The sequence below is a fragment of the Dermochelys coriacea genome, chromosome 7 (genome assembly GCF_009764565.3).
Source record: "Dermochelys coriacea isolate rDerCor1 chromosome 7, rDerCor1.pri.v4, whole genome shotgun sequence".
Lineage (NCBI taxonomy): Eukaryota > Metazoa > Chordata > Testudines > Dermochelyidae > Dermochelys > Dermochelys coriacea.
In genome coordinates, this window is record NC_050074.1 from 73,127,720 (window position 1) to 73,144,397 (window position 16,678).

Below are 16,678 nucleotides of genomic sequence, written 5' to 3' on the forward strand. Positions count from 1 at the left end.
GGTTTGTCCACACTAGAGTTAGGTTGATGTAAGGCATCTTACACTGACCTAATTATGTCAGTGACTACACCACAGCCTTGCTCCCACCAATGTAAGTGCCCCATGACACTGACAGAATAACTTCATCTCCATGAGAGGCATAGCACTTATATCGGTCTAGTTAGGGCAATGCAGTATCCGTGCAGACACTGCATTATATTTACATTAGCTGTTGGCTGTCATTCTTGTCAATTTCACAGCTCTGCTCTGCAGCACAGGGCTCACAGCTGCAGCCATGAAATTGAAAAGAAAGGGTGATAGGCTCCCTACTATGAAACTGAGCCCAGAACCAGGCTCACAGCTGGCCCCCTAGCTGTCAACCAGGCTCACAGCTTGAGCCCCCGTCCCCTACTCCAGGGTAACAGCCCAGGCTCAATTTCACAGCATGGAGCCTACCAGCCTTTCTTATCAATTTGACAACTATGAGCCCTGGTGCTGCTCTGCGCCTGAGGCAGCTGTGAAATTGACAAGAAAAGCTGGTAGGCTCTGTGTGGTGAACCCCGCACTGGGCTCATAGTGTGGGCTGTCACCTCATGGCAGATGGGGGACTCCACTTTTGAGTTCAGCTGCCACCCTGGCTCTCAGCTCCCCACAGAGCTAACCAGCTGGAGCCCAGCTGCCACACAGGCTCTCAGTTCCCTACTAGAGCCTGGCTGCTGGTCCCTGCAAGGAGCGGAGAGCTAAGAGCCTGGGCAGCTGCCAAGCTCAGAACCCGGGCTCTCAGCCCCCCAAGTCTGCCCCTCTTAAGTTGGTGCAAGCATTTCTGGTGAGAATGTGCACCACCGATAGAAGGAGGGTCGTGTGGACATGAAAAACCACAGTAATTACTGTGGTGGCTGTAAAGTGATGTAACATAGGTCGATTTAATTGTGTAGTGTGGGGGAGGGATAGCTCAGCTCAGGCTATTTTCCCCTGAACTATTGCTCAAAATAAAAAAAGGGATAAATCATTTACAATTCTTCACTGAAGAATCATTTTATTAGATTCCCATTCTTGGCTATATTTCTATGCTATATAAAATAATTGAATTATTTTAGGTCTCAACTTTTTAGCAAACAACTGATTGGAACTCTATCTCAAAGATTTTTGTCCATGAGGCAGTGGTAAGTTGCCCATTCTGAGCCTCACTGTCAGACATCAATAGAGCCATCAGAATGGCTGGTATCTGATGCTAGGCTGGTGCAGCTGCCAGCTGTCTACAAAATGCTCCAATGAAAGCAGCATAAGTTGTCTCAGTGAGAAAAACTAAGGGGCAGGAAATATTAAATATAGAACTATGCTTTTCATATGCATTTCTTCTTACCTCAGCTCTGTAACATGGACAAATTTATCCTTTCAACAAAATAAACTACTCACATCAGCTTTTGTTGTTGTTGGGGTGGCGGGGGGAGGAGGAGGCAAATAAAATATCATTAGTTTATATTATCAATAGTGGTAAACATGACCAAGAACATTTTGCACCAAGACTAATAAACTTTCATAATTACAAAAACATATGCATAATATTGGTTTATAATGTAATGACTATGGTATACATGGATCTATCACAGGCAGCCGATTTTTAGGAGATGATTTCAAATGAAGTTCCATGAACATAAATACAAATGTTCTAATTAATTCTACTTATTCAGAAAGAAGGCCGACTCATCACTGATCAGTTCAATGAAAACATCTACTCAAGTCCAGCCGTGGTCAAAAAAACAAACAAGGTTAAACTGTATTAAGAAAGAAACTTAAAATGTTACAGTGCCAATAAATAAATTCTTAGTCCTCCCTTACTTTGAATCAAATCAGGGTCTACACTGGTCACGCCATCTCACAAATTACGTAACAGAAGCAGAAAAATGGCTATTCAGAGCAAGAGAAACGACTACAGGCTTGTAAAGAGTTCCATACAGTGAGAAAATAAGAAAATTAGGACTATGTAGTTTATTGAGGAGATGCATACGAGGTGAAAGGATAGAGGTATGTAAAGTAACAGAACAGAGGTGATCACGTGGGTTCTTCCGCTTACCCCCTCAAAATATAATTTTAAAAACCCAATGTGATTAAAAAGCACCATATCTGAAACTGAGTAAAGAAAAAAAAACCCTATTTACAGCATGCATAATTAACCTATGACTCGAGGTGTTACTGAGGCAAAAAACTTAGTAGGATTAAAAAATGATTAGATGTGGCTAGTAAGAATAACTATAGTAACACCAGCTAGGAGAAACATTTATAAATCTCATAAAATGTCATGCAAATCAACGATTATGCCATGAGTTAGGAAGAAACTTGTCCCACACACATGGTATCCTACAGTGTTATAGATGCTATATACCATCTACTGAGCCATCTGGTACTGATCACCATCAGAAATATCATACCAGACTAGATGGACTTTTGGTCTAATGTGATAATGCAATTCTTGTTTTCCAAGGAAGGAAAAATATATGTGGGTTAATATTTTTGAATTTGGGTAATTTTTCAGAGTTGGAACAGAGGCACAGAAAGAAAGTGTTTGCAGTACTCCAAATCCAAAATTACATTTTATGGTTTGTGTGAAAATGTTTATGTTCCCTATTTAAAAAAATAAAAATAAAAAAATCAAGGTTTAACAATGCACTTATTACTCTTACAACTCTTAGGTGGGTTAGGGATTTTTTGGTTTCATCTTACCTCAGTTGGGGAGTTGGATGAAACTATATTTTATGTAAAATCTTCTTCAGACTGTCTTCATCTGTATTTCCCACTTCATCAATTCCAATATGATATTACAGCAATGCATCTTTCTAATAATCTGTAAGACAGGAAGAGGATTTGCCTTTGAGTCTGGAGCAATACTTTGTCAGTAATAGAGAAATTACTGCAATGGTTTACAATACATAACATGAACTGATTATTGCAGATATATCTACAATTATGGAGATTAACTGTTGTCTATTTCTTGTTGCTGTCTATTGCTTTCCACAGAAAACTTCTAGAGCTGCCATATTTAAAATATTCTACACTTTTAAAGCCTTAATATAATAGTAAAATAACATATTAAGGATACCCCAAAAGCATTTGGAATTTATCTGTATTCTATTCAAATTACACACTTACAAAGAAAAATATTAATGACTTAACTGATTCATAAAGAATAATTGTTTCTTCCACTTTAAGGAATCAGACAGTCTTTTTACAGAGAGAGAGAGAGATTTTTTAACTTGGGGCAATTATTTTTTCTCTGAGCTTTCAATGTGCAATTACACACTAATTTTAATGTGTTTTCCTTCAGAAAACCAGACTCTGAGAAACAACAGGTTTATTGGAGATGAGCACTGACATGACTGCTTCCGAGATGGAAAAGCAAGTAGAGGAGCTGACGGAGTGCATATGTAAAGCCCTGAGCAGATACAAAATTTGTATCTGCATCCAATCCATGAGCCACAAACATGGCCTGTGGCTATTCGCAAGTATGATGAGGCTATCCGCAGATTTGCAGGGCTCTATGCGTAAGAGCTGGAAAAAGTTTACTAGCATCTGTCTGGGAGCTTGTCAACATAGCAAGTTACCAAGCTGCAAGCCAGGATGTGAATCTACAGCACCAGCTTCTTACGCAGCAATCCTGCATGGACGCTGCTACAGTGTAGGGATGGCCCCAGAGTGTGGCTTTGCGTATTGCTATGTAGCATGCTAAGTCGCGCTCCAGAACTCTCACTGTGCAGTAGTAAAGTGTCCACATGAGACATTACTCCATAGCAAGCTAATCCACTGTAGATTCACACAATGGATTGCCAAGCAGTAATTTTCTGTGTAAACGAGCTTCACCAGTTAGAGGAGACCAAGAGAACCAAAAGCAGGCTCAAGCCCATCATCTTAGCTATATAAATGTATCAAGAGGGTTCACTCACAAAAATATCAAATAACCAGATTCAAATAACCAAATATTCGATTTCTTCAACAGGGCAGGGATTCTGGAAATAACTCTTATTCAAAAAGCATTTAAGCACATGCTAAATTTAACCATGTGCTCAAATGCTGTCCTCAATAGCAGTGTCGCCATGGCAATTTTATTACAAGTCTTGACCCTACTTCTGGAAACATGAGAATCTCAGCTTTCATTTAAAACGTCCAGTCCTCATGGTTACAGAGAAAGGCTTGAAAACATGACATGAGTGTCTTCTAAAGGATCAAATAACAGAAGGCAAATAAAAAGATCTTCATATTTATCCTTTTTAAAGAGATGATACTTAAGCCAATCATGATTTTTGGAGCCTGGTTCATTTTTGAATGGTTGAGCTTTGCAATACCGGATTAGGGATGTACCAAAGCACGTGGATTTCTTAGAAAAGCAAAGCTTCTATTGTCTGGTTTTCTTCCCTCTTTCTCCCCTAACACCACAATGACCTTTCACATTACAAGAAGGTCAAAAAATTCCATCCCCACATCCATTTATAAGCATTGTTTTTACCAGGGTGAGGTTTAATAGTCTTGACAATAAATAATAAATTTATGTATAATGGGCAACCTGAAACTGTCCTGAATATCAGATAGCATGAGTTCATAAAAACAACCGTCTCTGTTGAGCAGACAGGCAGACACTGGACTCTGTTAAATCTTCCATGGTCAAAATGAAGAAAAACTGACCCTTGCTCTGCATTTAGCAAATCTTTGTTTTCTTCACAAGTTTATAAACCTACAAAGTGAACTCAAGTCTCCTTCCCTATTTCTGAAACATCTTCAATAGCTATACTGCTGTAGTGCTCCACAGCATGCTACTGTAAACAGAAAGGAGATTCTGTGATTTCCTGGTTATCCTACTGCAACAGCCATAAAATCTTACATGTCACGTCCCATTTATCCAATAATCTAGTTCATGCCATAGCTTTAGAACAGGTCACTGTTAAAGGGAAAAAATAACAGTGATTTTGAACAAAGTTAATGCTGTTTCTGAGTACTGTACTCTTGGTAATATTCCCAACCTCTTGAAGCAGATATCATCATTAATTCTTGTAAAATTATTTACTCACATTTTCTGGATCATATGCACAACAATCCCCTAACAACCATATAGCAGCCTTGCAGTTCACTCAAATGAATCTTCAACTCAATTAAAACTAAATTATTCTTCTGCTTAGACAACTCTCCCTCCTCCCATTACTCACCAAACCACAAGCCCTGTTCCAAAATCCCACTTTTTAGACAACCTTCTACAAAACCTCCTGGCTCACTGGAGAGCGGCCCAGCACTTGAGCTTAATTGTTTATTACTGTGAGTATGTTGCCTATATTACACACCAGCTTTTATTTCCTTCCTTCCCCAATCAGCTTCTAAGAAGAGCCACTGAGTGACTTATATTAAATTTCAGTTACAAAAATCATTTGAATTGATATGAATACGAGTTTTATTTCCATTTTAAGTATGAATACTAAGAATTCTAATAATAATGGATTACTTTTTTTCCTGAGGTGCTGGAAGACTACCAAAGATGCTCAGATAACCCAAAAGAGCATAGATAAGCATGAATTTTATGCGGGTAGTCATTTGCAGGCAAGAGAAAGCTTCTCCGCTGATTGTCAATTTTGTGGTTTTGTTAACTGCTGTTTTATGCTGCCTGTACATTTGCCTGGTTTCAGAGTAGCAGCCGTGTTAGTCTGTATTCGCAAAAAGAAAAGGAGTACCCGTGGCACCTTAGAGACTAACAAATTTATTTGAGCATAACCTTTCGTGAGCTACAGCTCACTTCAGAAGTGAGTTGTAGCTCACGTAAGCTTATGCTCAAATAAATTTGTTAGTCTCTCTAAGGTGCCACAAGTGCTCCTTTTCTTTTTTTACATTTGCCTGGAGACTCTGGTAAACTTTCATTAATAAACTGGGGGGGGGAAGAAAACCCTAGAAGCTCAAGATCTCACTGGTGCTTTAACACAGAAGGAACCAAACTTAAATGTCACATATCAAAAAGAAAAGGAGTACTTGTGGCACCTTGGAGACTAACAAATTTATTTGAGCATAAGCTTTCGTGAGCTACAGCTCACAAGCTCTACAGTGCCACAAGTACTCCTTTTCTTTTTGTGAATACAGACTAACACGACTACTACTCTGAAACCTGACATATCAAATTGATAAAGGTAAGGAAAAGTTGGGTGAAATTTTGGACCAAGAATTTGGCATCATCCTTTTAAATGCAAAACAATAACTATCAAAATAAAAATAAAGTTATTTTCATACTTCCATTCTCCTCCACTTTGTAACCATCAAGGCAGTTATTCATTACAAAGTGAAGGTATAAAGAAGTCAATGTACGGAATTTAAATACTAAAACAAAAGAAAACTAAATTAGTTGAAATCAAATAAAATATCTTAAGACTATAAATCAAAAGGATTTACTGAAAGCTGACTTCATTCAGCAACTCGATAATTCAGTGAACCTTCAACAAAATCTAATGAAATCAAAAGTGCATTATCAGGCATAACAAATTAAGAACAGAATGAAGGTCTAAGTTCACATTAACTGAGGGCATGGCTACACTTTCAGATGTAGAGCACTTTGAGTTAAATCAGCCTTCTGAGAGTGCAGTAGGGAAAGCGCTGCAGTCTGTCCACATTAACAGCTTTAAGCGCACTGGCATGGCCACATTTGCAGCGGCACTGGAACGGTACATTATGGGCAGCTATCCCATCACACAAGTGACTGCAACGTGCTTTTCAAATGGATGGGGTGGAGTGACAGGGAGTATGTTGTATGTATGTGGGGGGAGAGAGAGTGGGTTTTTGGGGGGCTGAGAGCTTGTCAGCCTACTGTCTTGTAAGTTCAGACAGCAGCCGACAGCCACCCCCACTCAGCAGCAGCATTCAACACTAATGGCTTACTTTGTCTCGGCGCAGATAAGCATGCCGGCTGTCAGAAACGGAGCTTTCAAAGGGCATATCCGCATTCCTGCAGCAATTCAAAAACAATGACAAGAGTGGCCACTTGACTTAAGGGGATTATGGGACATTTCCTGAGGCTGATCAGAGCGCAGTAATGCAACACCTCATTCACACTCACACCGAAGCGTTTCAGCCAAGACACAGCCAGCATTAATCTTCTCACCAAGGCGGAGTAGAAGGAGCGCTCTAGCCCTGGAGTCAGAGCGCTCTACGTGCCTTGCCAGTGTGAACGGGTAGTGAGCTAGTGTGCCTGGGGCTGTTTTAATGCACTCTAACTCGCAAGTGTAGCCAAGCCCTGAGCAGCTACATTATAAAACACTACATGGGAAAAGCAAAAGAAATGCCACAAAGCTGCTATAAGTCTAATATAATAAAACTGACAGCTTTTTCCATAAAATTACCATGTGACTTTTTTTGGCAAACTATTTAAATTACCTCAAATTTCATCTAAACAAGATTTTATTCAACATCTGATAAGGTTGCCAGCAGCATTACAAAGTCCAAATTTACTTGTTTGCTCAGAATTAGATTCAGGATTGGGTGAAAATGGCAAACTAGACTCTGCTTCATTACTAAATGGTAAACAGTTGGAAATCAAATAATAAATCATCACTTCACCACTGCATTGCAAAATAACTAGTCAAATTACTTCTCACGAGTTACATAAGTAAATTCCTACATAAAAATCTAAAACTGGAGTTAAAATGGGGAATACATCAGTAACATATGGATAAAAATTCAGTAATGTGTTAAAAGAAAAGGAGTACTTGTGGCACCTTAGAGACTAACAAATTTATTAGAGCATAAGCTTTCGTGAGCTACAGCTCACTTCATCGGATGCATTTGGTGGAAAAAACAGAGGAGAGATTTATATACACACACACAGAGAACATGAAACAATGGGTTTATCATACACACTGTAAGGAGAGTGATCACTTAAGATAAGCCATCACCAACAGCAGGGGGGGGAAGGAGGAAAACCTTTCATGGTGACAAGCAGGTAGGCTAATTCCAGCAGTTAACAAGAATATCAGAGGAACAGTGGGGGGTGGGGTGGGAGGGAGAAATACCATGGGGAAATAGTTTTACTTTGTGTAATGACTCATCCATTCCCAGTCTCTATTCAAGCCTAAGTTAATTGTATCCAGTTTGCAAATTAATTCCAATTCAGCAGTCTCTCGTTGGAGTCTGTTTTTGAAGCTTTTTTGTTGAAGTATAGCCACTCTTAGGTCTGTGATCGAGTGACCAGAGAGATTGAAGTGTTCTCCAACTGGTTTTTGAATGTTATAATTCTTGACGTCTGATTTGTGTCCATTCATTCTTTTACGTAGAGACTGTCCAGTTTGGCCAATGTACATGGCAGAGGGGCATTGCTGGCACATGATGGCATATATCACATTGGTAGATGCACAGGTGAACGAGCCTCTGATGGTGTGGCTGATGTGATTAGGCCCTATGATGGTATCCCCTGAATAGATATGTGGACAGAGTTGGCAACGGGCTTTGTTGCAAGGATAGGTTCCTGGGTTAGTGGTTCTGTTGTGTGGTGTGTGGTTGCTGGTGAGTATTTGCTTCAGATTGGGGGGCTGTCTGTAAGCAAGGACTGGTCTGTCTCCCAAGATCTGAGAGAGCGATGGCTCGTCCTTCAGGATAGGTTGTAGATCCTTGATGATGCGTTGGAGGGGTTTTAGTTGGGGGCTGAAGGTGATGGCTAGTGGCGTTCTGTTGTTTTCTTTGTTGGGCCTGTCCTGTAGTAGGTGACTTCTGGGTACTCTTCTGGCTCTGTCAATCTGTTTCTTCACTTCAGCAGGTGGGTACTGTAGTTGTAGGAATGCATGATAGAGATCTTGTAGGTGTTTGTCTCTGTCTGAGGGGTTGGAGCAAATGCGGTTATATCGTAGCGCTTGGCTGTAGACAATGGATCGAGTGGTATGATCTGGATGAAAGCTAGAGGCATGTAGGTAGGAATAGTGGTCAGTAGGTTTCCGATATAGGGTGGTGTTTATGTGACCATCACTTATTAGCACCGTAGTGTCCAGGAAGTGGATCTCTTGTGTGGACTGGTCCAGGCTGAGGTTGATGGTGGGATGGAAATTGTTGAAATCATGGTGGAATTCCTCAAGAGCTTCTTTTCCATGGGTCCAGATGATGAAGATGTCATCAATGTAGCGCAAGTAGAGTAGGGGCATTAGGGAACGAGAGCTGAGGAAGCGTTGTTCTAAGTCAGCCATAAAAATGTTGGCATACTGTGGGGCCATGCGGGTACCCATCGCAGTGCCGCTGATTTGAAGGTATACATTGTCACCAAATGTGAAATAGTTATGGGTCAGGACAAAGTCACAAAGTTCTGCCACCAGGTTAGCCGTGACAGTATCGGGGATACTGTTCCTGACGGCTTGTAGTCCATCTTTGTGTGGAATGTTGGTGTAGAGGGCTTCTACATCCATAGTGGCTAGGATGGTGTTTTTAGGAAGATCACCAATGGACTGTAGTTTCCTCAGGAAATCGGTGGTGTCTCGAAGATAGCTGGGAGTGCTGGTAACGAAGGGCCTGAGGAGGGAGTCTACATAGCCAGACAATCCTGCTGTCAGGGTGCCAATGCCTGAGATGATGGGGCGTCCAGGATTTCCAGGTTTATGGATCTTGGGTAGCAGATAGAATACCCCAGGTCCTGGCTCCAGGGGTGTGTCTGTGCGGATTTGTTCTTGTGCTTTTTCAGGGAGTTTCTTGAGCAAATGCTGTAGTTTCTTTTGGTAACTCTCAGTGGGATCAGAGGGTAATGGCTTGTAGAAAGTGGTGTTGGAGAGCTGCCTAGTAGCCTCTTGTTCATACTCTGACCTATTCATGATGACGACAGCACCTCCTTTGTCAACCTTTTTCTCAAGGAAACTGCGGAACCACCTGATCAACATCCTCTACAGCAAACAGGGAAAGATTAAGAATGAGCTCTCAAAACTGGATACTCTCATAAAGAACCAACCTTCCACACAAACTTCCTCATGGCTGGACTTTACAAAAACTAGACAAGCCATTTACAAAACACACTTTGATTCTCTACAAAAGAAAAAGGACACTAAGCTATCTAAACTACTATATGCCACAAGGGGCCACAACAATGGTTCCCGTAACCCACCCAGCAATATTGTTAATCTATCCAACTATACTCTTAGCCCAGCGGAAGAATCTGTCCTATCTCGGGGCCTCTCCTTTTGCCCCTCCACCCCCACGAACATGATACAGTTCTGTGGTGACCTAGAATCCTATTTTCGACGTCTCAGACTCAAGGAATATTTCCAACACACCTCTGACCAACATATTAACCCACAGAGACCTTCCTGCCAACACTACAAAAAGAAGGATTCTAGGTGGACTCCTCCTGAAGGTCGAAACAGCAGCCTGGATTTCTACATAGACTGCTTCCGCCGACGTGCACGAGCTGAAATTGTGGAAAAGCAGCATCGCTTACCCCATAACCTCAGCCATGCAGAACACAGTGCCATCCACAGCCTCAGAAACAACTCTGACATCATAATCAAAAAGGCTGACAAAGGAGGTGCTGTCGTCATCATGAATAGGTCAGAGTATGAACAAGAGGCTACTAGGCAGCTCTCCAACACCACTTTCTACAAGCCATTACCCTCTGATCCCACTGAGAGTTACCAAAAGAAACTACAGCATTTGCTCAAGAAACTCCCTGAAAAAGCACAAGAACAAATCCGCACAGACACACCCCTGGAGCCAGGACCTGGGGTATTCTATCTGCTACCCAAGATCCATAAACCTGGAAATCCTGGACGCCCCATCATCTCAGGCATTGGCACCCTGACAGCAGGATTGTCTGGCTATGTAGACTCCCTCCTCAGGCCCTTCGTTACCAGCACTCCCAGCTATCTTCGAGACACCACCGATTTCCTGAGGAAACTACAGTCCATTGGTGATCTTCCTAAAAACACCATCCTAGCCACTATGGATGTAGAAGCCCTCTACACCAACATTCCACACAAAGATGGACTACAAGCCGTCAGGAACAGTATCCCCGATACTGTCACGGCTAACCTGGTGGCAGAACTTTGTGACTTTGTCCTGACCCATAACTATTTCACATTTGGTGACAATGTATACCTTCAAATCAGCGGCACTGCGATGGGTACCCGCATGGCCCCACAGTATGCCAACATTTTTATGGCTGACTTAGAACAACGCTTCCTCAGCTCTCGTTCCCTAATGCCCCTACTCTACTTGCGCTACATTGATGACATCTTCATCATCTGGACCCATGGAAAAGAAGCTCTTGAGGAATTCCACCATGATTTCAACAATTTCCATCCCACCATCAACCTCAGCCTGGACCAGTCCACACAAGAGATCCACTTCCTGGACACTACGGTGCTAATAAGTGATGGTCACATAAACACCACCCTATATCGGAAACCTACTGACCACTATTCCTACCTACATGCCTCTAGCTTTCATCCAGATCATACCACTCGATCCATTGTCTACAGCCAAGCGCTACGATATAACCGCATTTGCTCCAACCCCTCAGACAGAGACAAACACCTACAAGATCTCTATCATGCATTCCTACAACTACAGTACCCACCTGCTGAAGTGAAGAAACAGATTGACAGAGCCAGAAGAGTACCCAGAAGTCACCTACTACAGGACAGGCCCAACAAAGAAAACAACAGAACGCCACTAGCCATCACCTTCAGCCCCCAACTAAAACCCCTCCAACGCATCATCAAGGATCTACAACCTATCCTGAAGGACGAGCCATCGCTCTCTCAGATCTTGGGAGACAGACCAGTCCTTGCTTACAGACAGCCCCCCAATCTGAAGCAAATACTCACCAGCAACCACACACCACACAACAGAACCACTAACCCAGGAACCTATCCTTGCAACAAAGCCCGTTGCCAACTCTGTCCACATATCTATTCAGGGGATACCATCATAGGGCCTAATCACATCAGCCACACCATCAGAGGCTCGTTCACCTGTGCATCTACCAATGTGATATATGCCATCATGTGCCAGCAATGCCCCTCTGCCATGTACATTGGCCAAACTGGACAGTCTCTACGTAAAAGAATGAATGGACACAAATCAGACGTCAAGAATTATAACATTCAAAAACCAGTTGGAGAACACTTCAATCTCTCTGGTCACTCGATCACAGACCTAAGAGTGGCTATACTTCAACAAAAAAGCTTCAAAAACAGACTCCAACGAGAGACTGCTGAATTGGAATTAATTTGCAAACTGGATACAATTAACTTAGGCTTGAATAGAGACTGGGAATGGATGAGTCATTACACAAAGTAAAACTATTTCCCCATGGTATTTCTCCCTCCCACCCCACCCCCCACTGTTCCTCTGATATTCTTGTTAACTGCTGGAATTAGCCTACCTGCTTGTCACCATGAAAGGTTTTCCTCCTTCCCCCCCCTGCTGTTGGTGATGGCTTATCTTAAGTGATCACTCTCCTTACAGTGTGTATGATAAACCCATTGTTTCATGTTCTCTGTGTGTGTGTATATAAATCTCTCCTCTGTTTTTTCCACCAAATGCATCCGATGAAGTGAGCTGTAGCTCACGAAAGCTTATGCTCTAATAAATTTGTTAGTCTCTAAGGTGCCACAAGTACTCCTTTTCTTTTTGCGAATACAGACTAACACGGCTGCTACTCTGAAACCAGTAATGTGTTAGTTATCCCAAAGACATGCATTACTAGCCAAGGAAATTCAGAGTTATGTTCAAAAACTTAAGAAATCCAAACACATTAAGGTATGGAAATGTACAGTTTTAGAACCCAACCAATCTTAAGTCTGCCATGCAATTTCCATACAATATTCAAGACATTAGATCCCCACTCAACCACTTTAAAAAAAACTCATTAATAATCAGAATTAAGGCTGAATGGCTTAGCTGAACGAGTATCTCATTGAAATCAAAGGGTTCATTTGCACAGAAGGAATATTTTTATCATGGCTGTTACTATGAGTTTATGATAAATGGTTACAAGTTATTTTGATTAACTACTAGGATACAACAACAGACTGCATGAAGTTCAGCTGAACTGTCAGGCTCTTCCAGCACTTCTCATCTTTAATGATTTGGCCTTTTATCAGATCTGGTCAGGAGATGTCTTGTCTCAGCTTAAGATGCTGTTGATTTCTACTTTCTTCTCAAGTAGTTTTACACACAGTCTGAATCTAGCTGAATTCACAAATTGGTGTACAAGTACTATGTCCTTTTATTCTGGAAATAAACCCTATATTTTCCCATGTGGGTATCTGTGAGCTTTGCTTAGTCTTGTTTAATTCATTGTTGAAATTAAGCTTACTTTTCATTTAAATTTTTTATATTTTTGACTTTTCATTTTTAATCTCCAAGATTTGAATGTACTGCTACTTCTGTTAATTATGCCATCCACTGAACCATTATTCCAGGGTTCTGATAAAGTAGTACCTACATTCATTAAGTTACAGCTGAATTAACGTAGAACAAAGAATATCAAATGAAATACTTTAAACCAAAGTCAATGGTTTTGACTCACAAACAGAAATGGATCACATGTACTTATCAAAAATTCAGGGAAGCAATGTTGACACAAATGTTTTTCATTTATCTTTTTGACAGTTCTAGGAAGATAGTTAAATATTTTTGCTGCATTTCCTAACTATCTTTTTGAAAATTACAGTCCTTTACATTCCAACTGTTACAAGATCCAAGAATACAGGCTCTTGAAAGACGGAGGATTCTTACTGACTTTATCCGACAACTGCTTAAAGCAGAACTCATTCAACTGTTAAGATCAACTTTATCCTTAATATTTAAGCAAGGCAAAGGTTTAATAAAGTGAAAAAAAAATTAACTTTTTTGCTTATTCTTTTTTTCTTCCTAAAATATTTATTTTTTTAACATGGACAACATACTAATTTCTACTAATAATTTCCTTAGCTGACCTAAAATGTTGACAGAGAAATACTGCTAGTTCTACAGTGACCGAAGCATTCTGATAAAAAGCTCTTCAAACAGCTTCAAGAGACTAGTGATTCCTGAATGAGTGAACTGATTTTCATGTAGCAACCCTACAGCTTTCAGATACAGTCATACTATAGACACAGGCTACTGAGACTACCACACCTCTAGCTTGGGCCTTGTGACCTTCAGTCCCTCAGTCAGCCCGTAACAAAACTGAAGCACTGTCTTATCCATGTAGACAACCTTCGAGTAGAGATGATTTGACATTCAGATTATTTTTTGGAGACCACAAACAACATCTTTGATTTCTTAAACAGTTTAAGCCTAAGTAGTAGATATTTGCTCTTCAGACATCCAAGGTGTGTAACCTCTCCTTCAGAGGACAGCTATGGGGCTTAGGGAAAATCATTGGTAATGATACTGACAGATGCAAGTCAGATACTATTTTGGTCAGGTATGCAGATTGATGACTAAGAACCCCTTCTGTCTCTGTAGTATTTAATATGGATTTGACTGACCGGGCCTGCAATTCTGAGGCCCTTTAAACACAGCAACCACCACCAAAATGAGAACTTCGTTGAGAGCTACTACAACGAACAATATTACATCAAGACATGTTTTTAGTCTGTCTTTTGACTTTTTCACTCTACTCTCCTGACAATGTGTGCGATACTTTGATGGATGTCCCCCCAAAAGTATCCCTTCAAAAATCTAGAGATGGAATGGAGGAAAGGCATCCATGCTGTTGGGGGAAAAAAAAAAAAAAAAGTACTTATGTCAAGTTCTTGTACACAGATATAAAACACTCAGCAAAGAGCTCTACTGTGTGATAACATTAAAATCTGATGGGAAAACCTTATTCAGACATATTTATAAATATACTGTACAAGGTCTTTAAAATAGATCTGAAAAATTAGCAATGAACAAACCAGGAAACACAAAGCACTCTCTCCACATACCAGGTTGTCCAATTATTTTTCAGTGAAGATTTATGTAAGCTGCAAAAATCTTTACTTGTAAGAATATCTTTGAACCACAGAATCTCTTTACATCAATCATCCTTCTGATTTTTCTATATTTCAGTAAAATAGTTATCTATAATCCCTAAATATTTTTAAAATAATTAATTCAATGACATTCAAAATATTTCAAAAATTTTAAATAATTTTGATAATCTTTATAATTACATATATTATACATTAATCAGTAATTACAATAATTTATTTTATTTTAAGAACTCAATTATCCAAATAGCTAAAAGTAATTGTTCTGCAGCCCTTGTGGCTTCTCCCCCTCCCTAGAACCCAGGGGCCCCAAGCATTAGTACAACCCCCCACAATTCAGTCCACTCAGCCTCATCTCTGCTCCTCCTAGGGTTTTTCACCCCTCTCTCCCAGGCAGCTGGGAGGGAAGGGGGAGTGTGCAGTGGCTTCTCCTCTCATCTCCCCATTCCCAGGCTGGAGGGGGGAACTGCTCTGGCACGCGCACACACACACACACCCCCGTTCTCAAGCTAGGTGCAAGAGAAGAGAGGATCAGAAGTTCAATCCTGTCTGTTTTTCACAGGATGGGAGTGAGGAACAGGGACTAGGCCACACTCAGCTGCTGGGCTCTTTGCTCCCTCCTTCCCCTTCCCCACCCCCCTCCTGTGAGAATGCTACAAGCGGAAAGGAGAGATTCTGTCGGCTTCCAGTTGAGCTACTGGTAGGACTGAACTGTATGATGGGGCTGGAAATTGTCAGAATATTGCAAAATGGGCTACAGATCCCTCTAAAATCCCATCACTCACAATAAAATAGTGAACACTGGCAATACTGAGCAAGCAACACCCAAAGGTTAAAAAGGACACTCTTGAGTTTGGGTGACACCAAATTAGAATGATATACACATTTTCAAGTTCTTTTAAAAAAAACTGTTTCAGAGGATGGATGCTTTCACAGGACACAACAGGCAGAAAGAGCAGTTAAGTAAGGCTTCACGGCTGCCACTGATGGCTTTGAACACCCTCAAGACAGGAGAAGGTCTAAGGAATGACATATGAAATTGGGTTAAGAGCTCTACCTTTAGCAAACTTTTAAACTTGTTCTATTTAGCGGCATAACATTTCCTATTGAAAGATTATCTGGACTCCAAGAAGACTACTTTCATCTCTTAACAGAAACCCAAGCCATTCTGGAGAAACTAACATGATGACCTGCATGGGAGTTCAAAAATTCTGCTTTTCTATTGGTTCCTCTGCCCGATCAAATATGATACTAGCAAAACCTAACTTCAGAGAATGACCTAGTTTCCTTGAAACTCTGGGCCTGATTGAGCAAGGTTCTGAGCCTCATCAACTCCAACTGGTTTCCAGAGGAACTGATTGAGGTTACCATCATGTAGAATTGGCTCTGGAAGACAAAATACATATTTCTATTCAAGCTTCCTCTATTCTGAAGTGATTGCACTCTGTGTGGGAGTGCCCAAACACAGAAATGTGTTCTTAAAAAAAAAAAAAAAAAAATTCCATCAGAATGTCTGTTGCTGGAGTGCAGTCTCTGAAATCGAAAGATTCACATGCCTAGCAAACCTGTGGACAGAAGTTTAGGTGGCAGCATGAGATCCCCTCTACTGTGACAGACTCAAATCCATCTGACACTGTGCAATGCTCCTAGCCCAATGCATGCCAACTCTCTATGACCAGGCCTAGTTACCCACTATGTATGCCTCCTTTAGTGATATAGGAACCCTAGAACTATTAGTGGTCATTGAA

General features: G+C 40.9%; 1 protein-coding gene across 2 annotated transcripts in view; it reads right to left on the reverse strand.

Moving 5' to 3' along the window:
* The window catches only part of BMPR1A (bone morphogenetic protein receptor type 1A), a 207,705-nt gene that overhangs the window by 140,213 nt on the left and 50,814 nt on the right, over positions 1 to 16,678 (reverse strand). For both annotated transcript variants that reach the window (XM_038410919.2, XM_038410920.2), the window contains one exon: positions 2,701 to 2,821. The gene's annotated coding sequence lies outside the window, so the exon portion shown is untranslated. The remainder of the gene's footprint in view (positions 1 to 2,700; positions 2,822 to 16,678) is intronic.